The sequence below is a fragment of the Theobroma cacao genome, chromosome 5, assembly GCF_053813885.1.
Source record: "Theobroma cacao isolate CCN51 chromosome 5, ASM5381388v1, whole genome shotgun sequence".
Lineage (NCBI taxonomy): Eukaryota > Viridiplantae > Streptophyta > Magnoliopsida > Malvales > Malvaceae > Theobroma > Theobroma cacao.
The window spans coordinates 41,084,636-41,105,734 of NC_142643.1; the positions used below are offsets into that span (position 1 = coordinate 41,084,636).

General features: G+C 30.8%; 1 pseudogene; it reads right to left on the minus strand.

The window, feature by feature from the left end:
• Positions 1-3,346: 3,346 nt before the first annotated feature.
• Positions 3,347-8,750, minus strand: LOC108662018 (cytochrome P450 89A2 pseudogene; annotated as a pseudogene).
• Between the last annotated feature and the right edge of the window lie 12,349 nt (positions 8,751-21,099).

Consider the following 21,099-nt stretch of genomic DNA (forward strand, 5'->3'; position numbering starts at 1 on the left):
CAAGTTTGATCATTAATATTAATTTCACTGCTATAGTAATAGCCTATTGATAATAAAATAGATTAATAATTAATCTCAAAGTCAAGTCTTTACTTCTTCATCTTCTCCCATGCTGATATGTTTGACTGCAGATTATACTTTGCTTTGTAGTGAAGTTTTTTGTGGTGGAAAAAAGGATACAACTGTTGGGGAGGCTTGTTTTTCCATAATGCTTGACATTAATTGAAACGTTTGACTTAATTATTAGTTGCATAAATTGATATATAAAGGTGTTACATTGGTGCAGCTAAATAAATCTTATATTGACTTCTGCAAATCAATATTGATACCACCAGTTGGAATTTTGGAATTCTCAAGCATGTGCAAAGTGTTAAATGACCAAGTTGAGTATTCCTATTCTTGAGTTTGAGTTCAATTCTTATAACCTAGCTTTAGGTTAACATCTTTACTCAAAGTATCTAATTGCTTTAAATTTGAACTTACAGCCTCATCTCATGAGAACAAAGCTTTTTGACCTAAAGGATGATGACCTTGATTCCATGTTCGTAAAGAAAAGGATTTTATCTGTTTCATTAAGTTGATTTTTTAGCTTTATTAGTGTCTTTAGATTATTTTATATTATATTTTATAATCTAATGTTCTTTTACTTTTCTTATTTTAGGATTAGCAAACTTGTTGGAGTATCCTTGTTGCTAGAGCAACAAATTTGGATCAAGGAGCATTCTTTATGTAAAATTTGAGATTGAATATTGTAAAATTTGTTGCTATATACTTTTGTAAAATTTGTTGTAAAATCAAAGTTTGATGATCAATATATACTTAAGTTTGCTTTAAAATTTACATCCTTTGTACTTTATAGTTTGCTATTGTTGCATATTAGAATGTTGTTTGTATTGTTATGTATACCTTTTACTTTAGAATGGTTGAGTATTTCTGCTGTGAGGTTCCTGCGTAGAACGCTCCATGTAGGCCCATAAACAGTAGTACTGGTGGTACGTTGATTGCTACTAATAATTCTGTGAGCGATAAGAATTGGAGGACGATCAGAAAAAACAGCACCATTTTGAACCAAGGCTTGGTGGATAAGGAAGCAGTTAGAAATAAAGATAGCAGGGCGAGGGCCATACCTACCACGGGACCAAACTTTGGGTGGGGGTCTCTTAGGATTGGTTCAGGGTTAGCGAAGGATTTGTGAGCCAGAAGAGGGTCCCAACGATTGGGAAGGTAGAGGGGCTTGGAGAAAGGTTGTGGGTAGGTTTTCTTGAAGGATAAAGAAGGTCAAAGACGGCTTTAAGGATTGCAGGAATGCAGAGAGAAGATATGATGATGAGCCAAGTTTCCATTCTAGCAACTCAAAACGAAATGTCTGGTGGACTGGATTTAAAAGAATAAAGCAGAGAATCTATTAATTGGGTTTGGTCTTTTGTTAATTCTTATTAATTCAATTATATAAACTGCATAAAGCTAGCTCAATGCAGTAGGTTTGAACCATAGGTCTTGATAAGGATATATACTTGTTGTTTTTCTCAATCATATAGGTTATTTTATTCATCGCCATCATGGTGGTAATAAAAACAGCTTTCCAACAAAGAGGATAGCTGAAACAGAACATTAGACAAACTTATACTGCTGTCTGAAACACCATAAACACCGAAATAAAAAGCCATACAATGCTGAAGAGAAAAAGAACCATACAACACCACCAATAGACTACTGTCTAAAACAACACCACCAATAGACTACTGTCTAAAACAGGACTCTAATATTACACAGTACCATAACAGCTAGACAGAACATTCATCGTATTGACCCTATCAACACCAAACCTTGCCAATGAGTCGGCAAACACATCAACTGAGATTTTAAAGGATTGAAGCAAGGGGGTTTATATTGACTGGCTTTGGTCTCTTTTTTTTTTTTCCGTGATTATGTTAATTCAATGGTATAATTTGTATAATGTTAGTCCAATCTAGGTGGGATTTGAACCATAGTAAATTGTCTTGATAAGGAGGTATACATACATGTTGAGCCGGGATGATCACAAAACTACCCTATACCACAAAGAGATAACTATTTTTTGTGATGATAACACCGTACTCAACATTTATTGTTTTTTTTTCTTTTTTTTTTTCTGAAAACCTAGGAAATGCATGAATGGAGGATGGATAATGCCAAATTTGTCATTCTTTATTGAAGGATTACCAACAATCAGAATGACCTTTTAGAGGGTTCAACCATCTTAATTTCTGCTTATTACATTTTACAAACCATTCCAAGTAGGACCAAAACTTGTTTGATCTGTGGAATTCTGTTGGGGTTCAATGCTGTTACATGATACAGTCCAAGGTACAAGATAAGTCCAAATAAATTGCAAAACATTAACAGAGTTTTGCAATGGTTGATTGAATCTTGATGACTTCAAGTAGAGAAGGAGGTTACAATTATTTAATCTCTCTAAATTCATTGTTTTATTTGGTTCATTGAAGAAGAAAAAAAAAAGGCATCACCTTCGTACTAGAAAAATGGAAATTCTTATTTAAAAATAGCTATTATCGCTGTTACCAGCCGCTAGTAGTAGTTTATGCTTAACAAGCAAGCAATCTTAATTTAAAATTACTTGAAGAACATTGAATTTATCAACAGCAAAAAAAATAAAAATTGCAGGACCATTGACCATGTAGCCTTGAATCTGAGAATTCAAATAGAGAGAGATATCTACAAGATCACTTTTTTCATCCTAAACTAAAGTAGGATTACATAATATTACGAGTTACTTATGTTTGGTTCAGAGCTAGACTTCACATCATTTGAAGAGATGTTTTATCTGTGTTGGTATCTTTTATTGATTTATTGTTATATTATACATAATGTGGCAATGACTTATTCTCTAAAGTTGCATATACTTTTCAAAAAAAATTTGGAAAAAAGAAGTATATATAGTTTATCAAATAAAGTTTTCAACTTCAATAGGTTGAGTAAAAGTATTAAGCAAATTGTGTTGGCAAAATAATTAAATAAAGCAAAGGAAAACTACACATTTTATCTACTTACATAGGCAATACAATATATGTATATATACATATATGCTAAATCAACATATGGACATCCTATCAAATTCATTGGAAAAGTAGAAAGAGCATAAAAATGGGGAAGTCAAAGGCATGACATTCAGGTAAGGCATTCTATGACAAGATTTGAAGGGAGAGAGGGCTTGTAGCAGCTTCTCTGTAATGGCTTGTCAAGACTATGCAAAAGTTCCAAAGAAACATAAAAAAAAAATCTCTAAAAGATGCATTTCCAAAAGCTAAATAAGTATATTGGCATTTCACTGGCATTTGTTGAATGATCAAACTTGCCTAAGCCTGCTAAATATGGAAGCTTGCAATGGATTTTTCATCACAAATGTTAATTCTTTCTTCTCTGACAAATCAACATCATCTCCATCCCTGGCCTTCCACTCAGAAAACCAAACTAGATTTGCCACAAAAAACTCCAAATGAAGCATGGCTGAACTATGAGTAGGACAAATCCTCCTCCCTACCCCAAATGATATCATCTTAATCTCCTTCCTACCTGTTATGTCAACCTCTTCCTCACCACGTATGAACCTTTCAGATTTGAACACCAAGGGATATTCCCAAATCTTCGAGTCCAATCCCATCTCTTCTATGAAGAAAATTATAACACCCTTGTTGAAAGAATGATCTGAAACTAGTTGATGCAAGTTAAAGCACTAAAAGCAGCTGGGAGCTATGAAGGAAGCAACAACTAGTTGAAGGAGTTTAAGTAGGAAGTCAAAACGTCATCGTTTCACAATTATTAAACCAAGAATTGTGAAACGCATAAAGTAAAGCCGTTTTGTGTTAATGTTTTTTTTCTTAGTTTTTATACGACCTGAGTCTTTGTCATTTTAGTTTCTTGGTTCTAAACGACTTGTAAACTCATCGTTTTGTTCATCTTCTTTGATTTTCTTTTGTGACTGTTGTCTGGTTCGGTTAATTTTCTCTAATTCCATTAGTGTTAGCTGAGTTTGTTGAGTATAGATCCTGAGGCTACATCTAAGCTAAGGGTAGTTTCTTTTGAATTCAAAAATACTTGTATAAATACTCAGCTGTAAATGAAAATTTGATACACAGTTCAGTATTCAATATCTTTTTCTTCATCCTATGTTTTCTGGTTATTCTTGCTTGATAATCCTCCGATTCTCTACATGGTATCAAAGCTTTTCATCTTGAGAGACTTGTGATTTTGCTCTTTGCTATTGTAATTGTTTCTTTCAACATCGAAGATGGTTACAGCAAGCTTCAATGATACAGCTCCACCGATTTTCTTTGAAAATAACTATCCATTTTGGGCAGTTAAAATGAGATCGTATCTTAAAGCTTTCAATCTCTAGGACGTGGTTGAGACAAGCGAGATTTTGGTTCAACGACATGCCAATCCGACCTTGGCTCAGATCAAACAGCACAATGAAGAGGTTGCTAAAAGATATAAGGCTCTTATCTACCTTCAATCAGTAGTTTCAGAGACAATCTTTGCGAAGATCATGAATTATGAAGATCTAAAACTAGTGTGGGATAGTTTGAAGAAGGAATATTAAGGTAATGACAGAACTAGAGCTATGCATGTGTTGAATATTTCCAAGCAATTTGAGTTAATGAAGATGAAGGAGGATGAGACCATTCAGGAGTATACTAATAATCTGATTAATCTTGTGAATCAGCTTAGGCAGTTGAGAGAGGAGGTCAGTGATAAACGAATTGTGAATAAGATCCTAATGAGTATTCCAGAGAGATTTGAAGCCAAAATATCATCTCTGGAAAACTCCAAGGATTTAACCAAGATCACTATTAATGAACTGTTAAGTGTTTTACTTGCTTTAGAGCAGAGAAGAGCACTCTGGAATAATGAAACCCGTGAAAATGCTTTGGTTGCAAAGACCAAAGGCTTAAAGGTGAAAGAGGAGAGTGCAAAGAAGCTCAAAGGCAAAGGAAGCAATTCTAGTGAAGGAAAGCAAGGAAAGAAGCGGGAGAAGTTCTCTCCATGTACTCACTGTAAAAAGACTAATCACACTCCTAAATACTACTGGTTCAAGCCTAATGTGAAGTGCAGACTATGTGATCAGCTTGGTCATGTTTAAAAGGTCTATAAATTCAAGAAAGGCAGTGAAGAAAAAGCAGCAGTGGCTAAGTAAACTAAGAAAGCTGATGAAGTGTTGTTCATGGCTAACTTAGAAGTTGAGTCAATTAAGAAGAGTGTTTGGTTATTGGACAGTGGATGTTCACATCATCTCACTGGCAATGAGGAATTGTTTTCAGAAATTGATCAAAGTTTTTCAGCTTAGATCAAGATTGGGAATGGAGTATTCTTGAAAAATACTTGGGAAAGGAACTATTACTGTTGAGACACTCTCAAGTATAAAATACATTACTAATGTTTATCTGGTTCCTGAATCATATCAGAATTTGCTATGTGTTGGTCAGTTAGCAAAGAAACATTATGCATTGCTTTTCAAAGATGATGTATGCACTATTTTTGATCCATCTGGTGATGAATTGTTGACTGTTAAAATGAAGAATAATTGTTATCCTCTAAATTTGATGAATGTTGAACATGTTGCTTTTGTAAGTGAGGATAATGTTGTTGAATTGTGGCACAGAAGGTTAAGTCATGTTAACTATAAGTCACTCATGAGGTTGGCTGATAATAAATTACTTGAAGGTTTACCTGGTTTTGACAAAACAGAAAAGCTGTGTCAAATTTGTCAGCTTGGAAAGTAAAGCAAGAAATCCTATCCTAAGCATAGAAGCTGGTTTGCAAAACAAAAACTTGAATTGGTACATACAGACTTGTGTGGTCCTATAAGAACACCTTCTCTAAGTCACAGTAAATACTATATAGTGTTTACAGATGATCTGACTAAATTTAGTTGGGTCTATTTTTTGAAAATGAAGTCAGAAGCACTGAGTAAGTTTCTGAAGTTTAAGGCTCGGGCAAAAAACTTTTTTGAGAAAAGGATTAAGATACTTAGAACTGACAATGGTTCTGAGTATACATATATTGAGTTTGAAAACTTACTGGCTAAATTGAGAGTGAAGCATCAGCTAACTATAGCTTATAATCCTCATCAGAATAGGGTTACAGAAAGGAAGAATAAAACTCTAATGGAAATGGCTAGATGTTTGATGTTTCAGAAGAATATGCCTAAACTTTTCTAGGCAGAAGCTATGAATACAACAAATTATTTTCTGAATCTGACTTACTCAAAGGTACTTCCAAATGTAACAGCTTATGAACTGTGGTATGAACAGAAGCCTAATGTTTCTCATATGAGAGTTTTAAATTCTGTTTGCTATGCTAAAGTACCAGATGAAAAGAGATCAAAACTTAATCCCAAGTCTATTCTGGCTATTTTCATTGGTTACAGTGATTTATCAAAAGGTTATAGGCTGTTTGATGTGAAGTTAGAAAAGATTTTTACTAGCAAAGATGTGAAGTTTGATGAGGGGCAAAAATGGAATTGGGACAGCAGAACTGTGCAAGATTATGATGTTATAATTGCCGATGAAGATGAGCAGAAGCAAGGAGGTGATGATGAATCACTTGACTTGGAGGATGAAAGTTTGGCTGTAAGAGGGACTAGGTCAATTGCAGACATCTATGAAAGATGTAATTTAGCTTTTGTTGATCTTGTTAACTTTGCAGAAGCTCAATCTGATGAAAACTGGAGAAAAGTTATGGATTCAAAAATGAATATGATTTTGAAGAATGGAACTTCGGAGTTGGTTGACAGACCAAGTGGACAGAATGTAATTGGAGTTAGATGGGTTTTCTGGACCAAGTTAAATTCTGATGGCTCAGTTAACATATATAAAGCAAGATTAGTGGTGAAAGGATATGCACAGACCTATGGTATTGATTTCTTTGAAACCTTTGCACCAGTGCTTAGGCTTGATACAATCAGACTTCTAGTAGCTTTGTCAACTAGGGAAGCCTGGAGAATATTTCATTTAGATGTCAAATCAGATTTACTATATGGAATATTGAAGGAGGATATCTACATTTCTCAGCTTGAAAGTTATGTAGTGCAAGCTTATCAAAGCTTTATATGGACTCAAATATGCTCCTAGAGCCTGGCATGAAAGGATAGATGAGTATTTCAGAAATCATGGGTTTAGCAAAAGTCTTTCAGAGCTTACTCTCTATGTCAAGAGCACTAGTGACTCAGTACAGTTGATAGTGGCCTTACATGTCAAACCCTGTTCTATAAAATAATTACGACGTCATTTACATGCTCAATAGAATGTTTGCATGTTTAGGAAGTTCGATGAATCGTTATAAGACGATATTGCCCCTAATGGTACCATTAACTCGATTAAGCCTCGAACTAGTTCAAATAGGAATTTTGAGGTGAAATTAAGAGTTTCACAGTTCAGGGATGACTCAAAATGGTAATTCGGAGTTCGTGGATCAATTTGGAGTTAAACCGAAATTTTCACTATTTAGGGGCAAAATGGTCGTTTGCCACATGAGGACAAAATGGAAATTTTGAGAAAAGATTTTTTTTTGGTCTCATTTAACTTATTGGAGTATAATTTGAGGGTTTGGCAGTGAAAAAGTTTAATTCCGGTGATTTCTGGAGTGTAAGGGCAAAAATTGTAATTTTTTCACCCACTGACAAAATTTGAGATTTTGAGAGAATTTAGATCTAATTTGACAAATTGGAGAATGGTATGAATATAAGGGATGAAAAATATGTCTATGGGCAATTTTTCAGATTTTGGGGTAAAAATGTAATTTTTGACTTTTATGGGGGCAAAAGTGTAAATTTCAAAAATTACTCCACCAAGACTTTGGATAAGTCTGAGAATTTTATCTAAACTATGGATATGTGGGACAAGTGTATGGTGAAAATTTGGAAATAAATGGATGGCTAGAATTTAAGGAATTAATAAAACAAAAAAAATGAATAAAATAATATTATATTATTTTAGCCTTTAAAAATGTCAAAATTTCAGAATTATTAAACCAAGAATTGTGAAACGCATGAAGTGAAGCCGTTTTGTGTTAATGTTTTTATTTCTTAGTTTCTATACGACCTGAGTCTTTGTCGTTTTACTTTCTTGATTCTAAATGACTTGTAAACTCATCGTTTTGTTCATCTTCTTTGATTTTCTGTTGTGACCGTTGTTTGGGTCGGTTAGTTTTCTCCGATTTCGTTAGTGTTAGCTGAGTTTGTTGAGTGTAGACCCCAAGGCTATATCTAAGCTAAGAGTAGTTTCTTTTGAATTCAAAAATACTTGTATAAATACTCAACTGTAAATGAAAATTTGATACACAGTTCAGTATTCAATATCTTTTTCTTCATCCTCTGTTTTCTCGTTATTTTTGCGTGATAATCCTCCGATTCTCTACAACCCTTTCTAGGCACTAAAAAGTCATTAAAAATTACAGCTGTCACTCCATGGAACAGAAAATGTGCAGAAGGGTGACGCCATAGACCTTCCAAAATCACTGCTTTTAGGTAAGGCATCTTACGCAAATCATTTTCTTTGACCTCTTCAGCTGCATCTCCCATAACCCCTTTAATCTCCATGTATAGCTTCTCTTGAACAAGAGGGTATTTAACCAAATTGGCCATAATCCATTGCAACGCTGTGGATGTTGGATCTGCGCCAGCATTAAGAAATTCTGTGCACAAAGTCACAATTTCCCCTTCATCAAGTTTCCTTTTCTCCTCAGAAAGTTGTAAATTCAACAAATTATCAACCTATGATTAAACGTAATCATCTTCTTCATCTCTTTCTTTATCCTCTTTCATCTTGCTGATCAAACTCTCTTCCTTCACTTTTTTCGTGCTCTGATTAATGGGATGAAAACATCCGTTTGATTTTTTCGAATTTGCAAGGACTCCTTCCAGAGCTTATAAAGCAAAATCCTTGTCACCTTTGGCTAGAAATTTAGTGCATCGAACCTATGAATATTCAATAATAAGTCCCTTTGAACAACCTCAACTATTCTAATATGGTTTTCATCAACGTGAGCTTCAAAACACATAAGGGCTAACAAGCAAAACATGGCATGTCTAAAATAGTCTACCACAGGGATAGGATCACCGGTATTGGGATAGAATCATCGGTATTCCGTGACTTGATCAGCTACTCCTTGGGGATTTGCAAGACCCTTTTTCGAGCTCGAGAGTAAGATTTTATCCAAGAAGGATTAAGAATTTTAGCTATCAGGTTTCTTCGCAAAATATGCCAAGTAGGGCCATAGGTAGCAGAACCAATACTATGTTGATTGCTACTACTTATTTTGCCAACGGTAGGTACCGGTGGTCAATCAACAAAAACAAAACCATTCTCAACTAAGGCCTAGTGTGCAAGGGAACGGTCAGAAACAAAGATGGCAAGATAATAGGTGTAATACCCCAACCCAAATTATAACTACATTAATATATTTATAAAATCGTAAATTTGACAAAGAAATTCTTTATTCAAACTACTTATAAAATATTTGGGTTTATATTTGGAATAGTTTTGTGATAGGGACCTTTTTGCAAATATAGTAGTTTCGTTAGTGTCAATTTATATTATCACACGTTTAAAGAAAAACTGTTTACATTATCACGTTTAAGAGAGAAGTTAAAGACAGTACCACGTTTAAAAAAAAAAAACAGATAAAGGAGGTTAGGCTTAGTTTTACATTACCATGTTTTACAAGAAAAGACAAAAAATTTAAATCAGTTTATTTCATCAGATTCAAACAATAGGAAGTCAGAAAAGCTTAACCCTAGAAAAAAAAAAAAAAGATAGAAAAGGGAAAAGTATTCAAGAGATTGCTGATTAAGGTATGATTAGGGTTATATTTTCATAGTTTGATAACAAAAGCTCTAAATTATTTTATGTTTCATTAATTTTGTTTCAATTTTGGTACTATTTCGATGACTTTTCGGTAGCATGATGGGTACCAATAAAAAGTTCTTAAAAAGATCCTTCCAATAGATTTTGTAACATCTTGTTTGGTTTTGTGATTAAGAAGATATGAATTTTTTAAATTGACTGGAAACTCATTTTTAACAGTTTTGATAACCCAATATTGGGTTACCGAAACTCTACATTCCGTTAATGTTTTGAGTCTTTTCTTTAAGGGATTTTTTTAGTATGAAATGTGCTATTTAATTTGGTGTCAATGGCTAAGTTAGGGGTTTTCTGTGTTAAGAGAACTGAAGGTTCAAATTTGGCTACTTGAATCTAAAAACCTAAAAATCTGGATAAGTCTGTGATGATTTTTAAACTTTTGGCTTCTATAACTTGTGAATTTTGCAATCTTTTTCATCAAAAAAATTTTAATGTTATAGTGTGACATGAATGCTTCAATTTGGTTTTGAGTTTATCACTGGAAACAATTCGGGTTAAGAATTATAAGTGTTTGAAGTAAGCCAAATGGCCATAAAAATCTGAAATTTCAAAATTTATGAGAATTCATTTTTAATTATTTCAAAAATTATTCTTTACTTATATTCAACCTATTTTGATAGAAACTTCAGAAATTTAAGCTATTTAAATTTTAGTGAAATTGTTTTATGAATAAATATTTATTTGATAAATTATTTTTGAATTAATATATTTTAAAATTATTTATTAGAAATCTTCATATCTAAATTTTGATTTGTATTTAAAGTATTTTCACCCAAACTCATATTGTTACTGATTTTGTACTATAATCTATGAGTTTTTAAATTTTAAATATTTTATGTATTAATAAATAATTAAAAGAATTAAAATTGATTTTCTATCAACGAAAGAAGTTTTACACCCTAAATACCTAAGAATGGCCATCCAAGAGTCATGGTTCGTTTTGATAAGTTAGTAGTGTGGTTCTAATTCCGAATACTTTGAATTAATAGGCTTCATGACGATTTCGGTTCTTAGTTCTTTGGTTTTGGTTTAAAAAATCAAGTAAGTGACTGATATCCTTTTAATGTTTTCACACCCTAAAATTTGCCTCAATTTGATTTTTGTACTTGTATATGATATTTTGTCCTATGGTTTGTTAAATCGGGTGAGCATGCTGATATATGTATGTAAATATGATCCTTATGCGGAATTTTGGAATATGATTTTGATTTTGATCTACAACGTGATTTCTATCAATGTTTACATATATATATGACTATCTTTGTGAATATTTAGTTTGAAACGATTATGTTTTTGATATGTATGAGATATGTTTTAAGAAAGTGGATACACCATTTTGTAAAATTTGGGTAATATAAAAATATATGTTTCTGTTTTGTATCTTAGTATGGCTATACTCTAACCCTACTAATGGGGGTTAAATGTTGGCCATGTCAACATGTATTTTGTGATTAGAGATCGATCTCTCAACCGCTCCATCAGTTATAGAATAGTGATATTTGTGATATCTGTTCAGCGTAACCAATGGTTGCTTCTAATTTATTTCTGACTTATGCCATAAGGGTTAAGTGTTGTCGTAGTGTATTTAGGAGACTAATAAAATCTGAAAGTTATTGTGAAATCATGTTTTGTTTTCTTACATTAAAACTTTGGAATAATATGATTCTGAGCAATATTACCTAAAATTCTATTTTGATATCTATATAAATATTAGAAATTTTGGCTTAAATATTTTGAGCATGCTTAACCCGACTGAAAGAATGTCAGTTATTTACTGAGTGGTTATACTCATTTCATTAATTCCCATCATTTTACAAATTTCAACATCTTTGCGTTTTTGGAAGTTAGACTTGCTAGGCGTGAGTTTTGATTAACAAGATTAGCATATGCTCTTGGATAATTATAAGCTTTGATATGAGTGTTTAGCTTTTTGTTTGTTAAATAGATGTTTGCTAGATGAGAAATTTGTATCTTTTGGAGAATTGTATTTCAATATTATATTTGGAGACTTGAGGTTTTGTAAATTATAAATTTCGAAAAGATTGTGGAGGTATTATATTTGATTAAGTATAATATTGTTTATGAGATTCATCTCATAAGTATGCGGCGTATGTTATGTTCTAAATCCTTGATTTTAAGGCGTGACAATAAGTGATATGGAGAGTTACCCTGGGGCCAAACTTTGTATTGACACTTCGAAGGATCGGTCCAAGATCAGAGAAGGATTGGTATCTGTGTAGCCATAATAAGTTGCCGATGATAGGAAATTTAGTGGAGGAAGCTTGGGGCCAGGTTTTTGGGAAGGGAAGAAAAGGTTACAGAAGGCTTTAAGGATTGCAGATATGCAAAGTGCGGAGATGATGAGAAACCAGGTTTCCATTTTGGCAAAAGGAAATTGAACATCCAAAAGAATATTATTACTTGAAAGTTATAAGATCAAAACCTGAATTGATAAAGCAAAACTAGCTGCTAGCTACTGTTATATAAAGAAATTAATTTTCTAACAGTACTATCATTAGTGGGTTATGGGTGTTTAATTAATCATGTGAATAACTTATTAATAGGCTTTATTACATAATAATCTGATAAGACAACCATTTAATCTTTTCTTCTCTTTTCTATTTCATTTCCAAAATACTAGATTATGGATATGACAGATGGATTTTTTTTCCTTAATTCATAGTTCTTTACTACATAGATCGTGTAAAATTATTAATAATAAAATCCAAGTTTTTATTCTAAGAACAATTCACCAACGATGGTCCCATATATATATATTGCATTGGTTAGTATTAATTTACAATGATGGTATGAATCACATTACAATGAACGAGATATTGGCCTACATCAACTTAGTTTTTCAGTGATTTATATATATAAATATATATATATATATATGTTGACCTGCTTGTGTTGATAAATACTTGTGAAATTTGTTAATTTATTATAAAAATTATTGATTTTGTTGGATATTTTCAATAACAATAATAATAATAATGTGTGAAAAACAATCTCATATTGAAGAAAAAAAAAAAGGGAACGAGTGTCCTTTAAATGAAAAAGAATGCAAGTACTTATTAGTTGGAGTAAAATGAACTAAAACGCAAATTGAACCAATTGTGATATATCCTACTGAATTCTAGATCAATCGAAAGGCTGAGTGGCATGCATTCCCAAGGTTGTATGTAAATTTAGATTTGAGTGATTCCCTCAACTATTACGTAATGTATGTAATCGCAAGGCTGGTTTTATCATATACTTAATACTTCTATATTTCCTTTTTTTTCTTTTTAATGTTTCAATTTGGAATTCAATTGTTTTATCATATACTCTCTACTTGTCTACTCTCTATCCATTTTCCAGGCATGAAAGGGTTTTTAAATAGTTGGGATAGATGAGGACAAATTTTTTATGAGGAAGCAGCATGGATAAGAGAAAGATCTCAAAAAGTTAGATGGCAATTAGTGTGGAAGCCGAGGGCTAGTAGTGGATTAGGGATTAAGAGCCTATTGCATAAGAACTTGGCCCTATTGAGCAAATTAATGGTGGTCACGATATGAAGTTGTCAAGACCAGCAACCTTGCCGTTGTCTTTCGTTGCCGAGAAAACTCAAAAACGACCGAATAAACTCCTCTCCTTCTTATCTTCCCTCTAATTGGACCCCTTTTCCCCTAGATATAGGGAAACCCGAAGCCCCTAAAAGAAATTCAAAGTACCCTAAAACACACGCATTAGCTTTGGCTTGTTGGTTTTTTGTGTGGTTTGTTGTTGTTAATTATTTGTGCTGATTTTTCTTTTTCTTTTTTCTTGTGACTTATTTTTGGTTGGGTCTATTTTGGTGACTAATTTTTTTTATAATTTTAAGAGTTTTTAGTCAAGAGAATAGATTTTTAGATAAAATTGCTTTTAATGAAATCTCTTCATATTCAAGCACACGTAAAAAAAAATTATTACATGTCATATTGAAAAAAAGTTGTTACACACCATATTGAGAAAATGTTATTACATGTCATGTTCAAAATGTTGTTACATGTCATGTTGCAAAAAAAATTATTGCATGTCATATTTTTTAAAAAAAATTATAACACATTATGTTGAAAATATTGTTACACACAGTGTTGAAAAAAAAATTATTTCATTTCATGTTGGAAAAAAAGTTACTAAACATTATGTTTGAAAAACAGTTACTACATACAATGTTAAAAAATAAATTATTACATGCAATGTTGAAAAATGTTGCAATCATCTCTTAAGGCTTCCACAGATAACATCTTCTCAGCAAAACTGCTAACATTTTCTTTATGAAATTATTAGTAAGGGACACAAAGTTTTGCGATTCATCAACAAAATCATTTGGTAAGGACTTTTCTAAAATTTACTACAAGAAATGGAGTGCAATAAGCTTCCTCTTCTCTTCGCTGCAATGACGTGGTACTTCTAGCAACGACAACTCCACCAGCATTCGCCGCTCGTAACGAGGTTGTGCCTTTCTCTAACGACATCAATTCCGTGACTAGCATTAGGAACATTGCTTTACCCGACATATTCATGGTCCTTAAAACTGATGATTGCGCCCATTCAGGTGGCGCATGTGGTCCTTTTTCCGATGAAAACTGCTGTGATGGTTACTGGTGCGTTCCTCCTGTACCTGGAGGGTCATGCGTCGGGACTTGCTAGAGGGTACGCAGGTCCAAAGATAAACGGCGGTATCAACATTTTATAATTAAATAGTTATTTTTTTTGTGTCCCTGTTTGGTTTCGCTGTTGCAAAAGGCAACTGTTGTTGTTGCCTCGTTGTTGTAAGAGCTGGTATTTATTGTTGTTGTCAACACTATTGCTGTTGTAATGTTAAATTATCAATTATGTTAAAATGTCGACAAAAACGTATTTGTTATTAACTAAGATCTATGAGTATTTGCATGTATACATGATTAGATTGTGAGTATACACAATTACAATTAAAAGTATAATTATTAGAGTGAAAATCCTTATGGTCCCTAAAGTTTGGGGAGAACCAAATTCGTTTTCAAAGTTTAAAGAATTTCATTCAAATCCTAATTATTGAAGTCTGCGTCAAAATTGTTTTTTTTTTTAAAAAAGATGAATTTTATTAATCACAAAATCGATATGCCATTGTTAATCTGTAACTATAATTGTCAGAGATTCTCATTGACATGAAAAACCGACTTAGCAAGGAATCAGAACAAAAATACAAGGACACAGCTACTCAAATAGATTTTGACAGTAACATAGATCAGTCAGCAGCCAATATTAACACTGTCAAAATTGTTACTTCGTCAATTTTTTCATTATTTCCACAAATGACATCATGTGTGAGTTGACATAAAATCAAAATTTTTTTTTGAAAGGTACATAAAATCAATTTATTAATTCATCATATCTATCAATTGTTGTATCTGGTAATCTATGATCTTCCTAAATTTAGATTATATATCAAATTTATCTCCAAAATTAAAGAATTTCAAGGGTTTTGAGAGTGAACATTTTTAAAGTTCAGGAGTTTCAAGATCCTGTGTATTGTTATCATAGATGGTTTATCTTATAAACACCTACCGACTTTAACTTTTTAATTTTTCGGAGCATCCAGATCAGGTCTTTCTCCTCACCAACATCGCCTTTGCAAGTAGATAGCTCTTTGAAATCACAACCAACCACCTCAAGCATTTCCATATTCAAAAATCTTTGGTGAAAAAACAAATAGAAAAAAGAAAAGGTTTCATTTGGTAGATATTTTTGCTTTTTGTTATTTGTCTTTCATTTTCAGTTCATTTTTCACATTTTGTTTCCTCCTCTCCATTCAATTTTTAAAAACAAAAAACGAAAGTAAAAGCATTTATCAAGGGGAGCCTAAATGATTCATCGTGATAGCCAGTAACCTATAGAACGTTTATATGGCCAAAGAAGTTCACGTCAAACCGGCGATCGTCATATACTGTTGCAATGCATAATGACAATTCCTCCAATTAAGGGGTGACCTAAGAACACAAGAACAAGTTGAAAGTCCAATTTCTCTTTTCCAAACAAGAATCATATTGCTAAACCAATAAAAATTCATAAACTTAAAATTCTTTGTTTGGATGGATTTTGGATTTACAATTCTGGATTCATTATATAGAGCTAGGGTCCCCTTGCAGGATCATCTTTCTGTACCTCATATCAAGTGCAAACTCATAGCTTAGTTGCTTTGGCTAAAAATAAATAGCTTAATTACACACGTTAAAACCTGTAATAAAACAAAATGGAAAAAACAAAATGCTTATTAGACAATATAATTAGTCGTAATCAAGCATGCAAAATAGTAAAAATTTTGAAAAAAGAAATTAATTTTTAGACTAGACAAACATAGGCATGTAAAAAAAATTTTAAAAATGAAAAGATTTTAAAAAATAAAGACAATAAGTAGAACAACCTTTAATTGGATTGAATAAAAAAAGAAAAAACAAATATAAAGAAAATGAACTCTATCATAAATCAAATTAAAATTTATTTAAAATTTAAAATTATAAGAAAGAAATTTACTTATCATAATTTTTTAATAAAGGTGTTACATAAGTTTAATTTGAGTTTTTACAGTACCATTCTTAATTCTAATAGTATTAAATAATGTATATAATAATAATAGTACAAAAATTTAATCATTTCCACATCACATTTTTTAATTTTAAAACTATTTGTATTTATATATAATTAATATTTAAAAATAATAAAGTATTCATGTGCAATGAATTTGACAGTTAATATTAGTAAAAAACTCTAAATACCAAAAGGATACTTTAGTCATTTCAAAAAAAATAAAAAAGGAATAGCAAGGGACAAATTCCTTCCTTTAAAGAGAAAAATGTCGGGAAATTGAGAGCTACAAAAGAAGACTGATAGATCTATGGATTGGGATTTGGGAGTAGCTTTACTTAATGACAGATATCGATAAGTTGGAGGCTTTGGTGGAGTTAATAGTGATAAGAAGTTGAGCAGGGAGTCGAAGAGATCGTATCCACGCAATGAAAGGGACGTATGAGTTGTCCTTTCTCTTTTTCTCTCCCTTTCCATGCTTTGTCGTTAATGCTGAAAATGATCCTTCAATTATTTCGTAACGACATAATTGTAACTTATAACATCCACTCTACCATCTTTTAGCGGTGACTCAATAACTTTAAAATTTTAAAATAAAATTATTTAAATAAAGTTTTTTATTGAAATTTAAAAAAATTATTAAAATTTAATTTTTTTAACTTTTTGAGATGTAAAATTTTTAATTAAATTTTTAGAATCAAGCTCTTATGATATTTCTTTTTTAATTCATAATATAGTCAATTCATTTAATTTTTCTTGAAATATTATTAATTTTAAATAAGATTTTATTAATTTTAATCTTGAAAAACTTTTTTCTCTTCAAATAACACTTATTAGAATTGTTAACATTATTCTAAGAGCAACAAAATGCATTTGAAAAAAATCTAATCTTTTTATATGATTAAGTATGTCGTTTATGCTTTTATCTTTCATTTGTATAATTTCTTTTAAATTTTTTAACTCTAAAAATAAATCTAGATTATCAATATCAAAGTAGTTGTTATATTTTATAGAACATTCAAGATCAGGCAATATATTCTTTTAAATAACTATCGTATAATGACTTCAACTTTTTATCACTAAATAGATAATCAAAAATATTTTCATATATCTTAAATTGTTCAAATTGTGTACTTTAGAGTGAAAAAATTACTTGATTTAATATATTTACGAAGTAATTAATTGTAAATGATTCTTCAAAAGATCTTGTTATTTCATTATAAACATTTTCATCAAATTGTTTTTTTCTTTTTGACAATTGATATGTGTATCATGAAATTTAGGTTATATGTTCATTTTAAATGCAATTTTTTTAGAAGAAATCATAGCAGATGCAAATCCTTAGTTGATTAAAAAATTAATATTTATTAGGCACATAATTAGAGAAATAAGAGAGAGTATGCTATTTTATTAATTTTCTTTTACTTTTACATATTTTTAATAGAAAATGAGACAAATAATTAAGAATTAATAAAAATATAAATGTGAAAAGAAATAAATATTTACTAAACATGAAAGAATAATTTAATATTTTATTAATTATTTTAATTTTATATATTTTTAATATAATTAATTATATTATAATTATTATAAAATTATGAAAGCTCTTCAAATTTGAAGTCGTAAAGACCTTCCATGGGTAAACCGGCCCTGCCATCTACACTCTACGTCAAAACGGTTTCAGCCAAGTCTTGTCAGTAAAAGAGCAGCTAGTGGCAACATTGACACTTGCTTTTTTAGTTAATTAAGCATTTGGTACATGAGTTACAACTAAATTTTTTTAAAAAAGAAAATAAAAATAATACATTTTATTCGCAGAATTTTCGATGACGTGCTATGTTAAACTTTGAGTGTGTTCAAAACTGCAATCAACTCATTTTCTTTTCTCTCCACTTGTTTGCTTCTTACTAAACAACGAATGTTTTTTTTCTTCACCTTTGTCTTTCCACTTCTATTTTTTCCTTTCCATCTTATAAAGCACAAAAAATAATAAGCCTTTTTATCACCAATAGATAAATACACATGAAAAGTGATATTATCAAGTCTTCAACTTGACATTGACTAAGGATGGTGCAAGAAAATTCGAGGACAAAACATTAAAGTTGGCACCAGTCACAGTCAATCATTATGATGCATTTATTATTCAAGAAATTTATTCCTCCATTTTTTACTTTGTGATGAAAGGATTTTAGACCTTTCCTTATTTTTATAGTCTCCATCCATTCACTACCTTTTTTTTTTCTTTCTCTTCTTTTGCTTAAATTCTTAACAAAAATGTTATAATTTTAAATATTTTGTTTCTAATTTAGGTGCAAAAAAATAAAAAGAGAGACAATCAAAGATAGGAAAAATGAAAAAATGATCCTGTTTTCTATTTTTTTATTTTCCCTCTCCGTTTTATTTTTTACAATAATTTAAAAATAATTACTAAATATAAAAATTTGACTAATTAATTTATGTTCTTAAAATAAGAATTATAACTGCCGTGAGTGTAGAGCTGGGAAAATTATTAGTAATCGTATGGAATGAGAAAGTACTAAAAGAAAAGGGACAAAAACTTACAACTTGCCTTTTTTTTTTCCTTTTTTTATTGTAATATGGGAGTGATGTGGGCAGAGACCCATAGGAGAGTTTTTATTTATAGTCCAAGAACTTCAAACTAGAAAATTATAGTCCGCTCTAAATATGTAAACACTGTAAATGATAATGAGTAAAATGTCTAAAATGCTCATTACATAAAAAGGATGAACACAATAATTTGTAAATAGCTCTTTGGGAATTTTGTCAAACACTTTCAAATTTCACAACTCAAATATGTTAAGTTCTCACAAAAAGTTTTGAAACTCAAAATCTTAGATCAAACATGGGTTTATGGTTTTTAAACTGATAAACAAATAAGAAAAACTAACTCAACAACTCAACTTTCATTTTTTCTTCCCATCTTTTGGCCTCACTTTGAGTCACCCACCAAAATACAAAGATGAGTTTATGATTTCTCTTCACAAGTTGATTCTGAATTAGAGTGCCAACAATCAATAAAAAACTGGAGCATTTGAGCAATGAAATCTAGATTTTGAGAGGGTTTTAGCTTATGGTTGGTTTAGAAATACTGAACCTTTTATTTCTCTTGTGAAAGAAGTGTAGATTATCCTAAAAATGTTACCACATCATTAAAGTAATGAAAACATTAATAATTGATTAATGACAGGATTTATGTATCAAATGTAAAATATTTTTTTAAATAAATTATTTATTTCAAATACTAATGAACTCATGTAGTATTATAAGTAAAACTTAAAAAAAAAAAGAGTATTTTCGCTAAAAAAGAAAGCTGATTTTTATAATAGTTATTATGACTTAATATTCATTTTGCTTTTCATATAGGGCCGGCTTAGATGGAGAGGACATAATAATGAATGCTAATGACTTAAATTAGTTGTACTTTTCACATAGGCTACAACAATTCAAGTCATCGTAGAAATAAAGGTCTTTGGCCAGTCAAATTATTATATTACATCTTAAAAACTTTAAAAATTTTATTATTTGATTTACAGGAAGTTTAAACAACGATTTGATTAGAATCATTCAACTTAATTATTTCAAATTCATGCTTTTGTTTCTGTTAAAAGATATATCTGACTTATTTCCTATTTTTGTCTCAATTAAATTCTAACTAGCGACAAAGTTAAGATTTGAACTTTGGAAGAAAGGAATGTGATAAAAGTAACATATAATTAAATATAATTAAAAGATGAGAAAAAAACAGTAAATGCAGAACCGCTTTTGATAAAAATATTGTAAAAAGGATTGCCAAATTCGAATTAAAATAGCAAGTCTAAATTTCTTTTGAAAAGTAAAAAAGAATAATTTTGAACATTGTAATTCATATTCCAATAAACACATGGTGGTTTGATTGTTGCTCTTCCTACAAAGATGAAATTGCTGAGAAACAGCTGGAAAGAAAAGAAAGACAAAGAAGACATTGACATACCCAATAGCATGAGAAAATTCTAACAAAGACTTGAGCTTTTCTTTAGAAAAAAACAAAGACTTAGACATCGGTTCAATTATTGTACAAGCATGAGAAAATGTTAACAAAAGAGGACAATGACTTGAGCTTTTCTCAAAAAAAAAAAAAAAAGAACAAAGACTTAGACATCGACTCAATTATTGTACTAACTCAATTAATTTTTTAAGTCATATAAGAATAAAATAATAAAAACACTTTTGGATTAGACTTAATAATAATTGTAACTCTGTACTAAAAAAATCCCTTCTGAATGAGTCGTTTCACTTTACATACCTCTCCCTTTTTTATTAATTGAAGAAATATACCTTTTTAGAATTGTGTTTTTTTTTTTTTTTTACAAATCTTTTTCCTTATACAATTCCCACCGAGCAAGCCGTTGAGTTATGTCTCTCCTTCAGGAAATTTGGTGGCAAGTTTTCATGAAAGAGAAAACCAGTAAAGGAGCCTCTTTAATAATAATATATTCTTAATTTCCATAAACCACTATCATTAGAAAATGATTTGGTTCAAAATTTTTTGTTCATTATATTTCTAAATTATAATCATATTAAATATTTA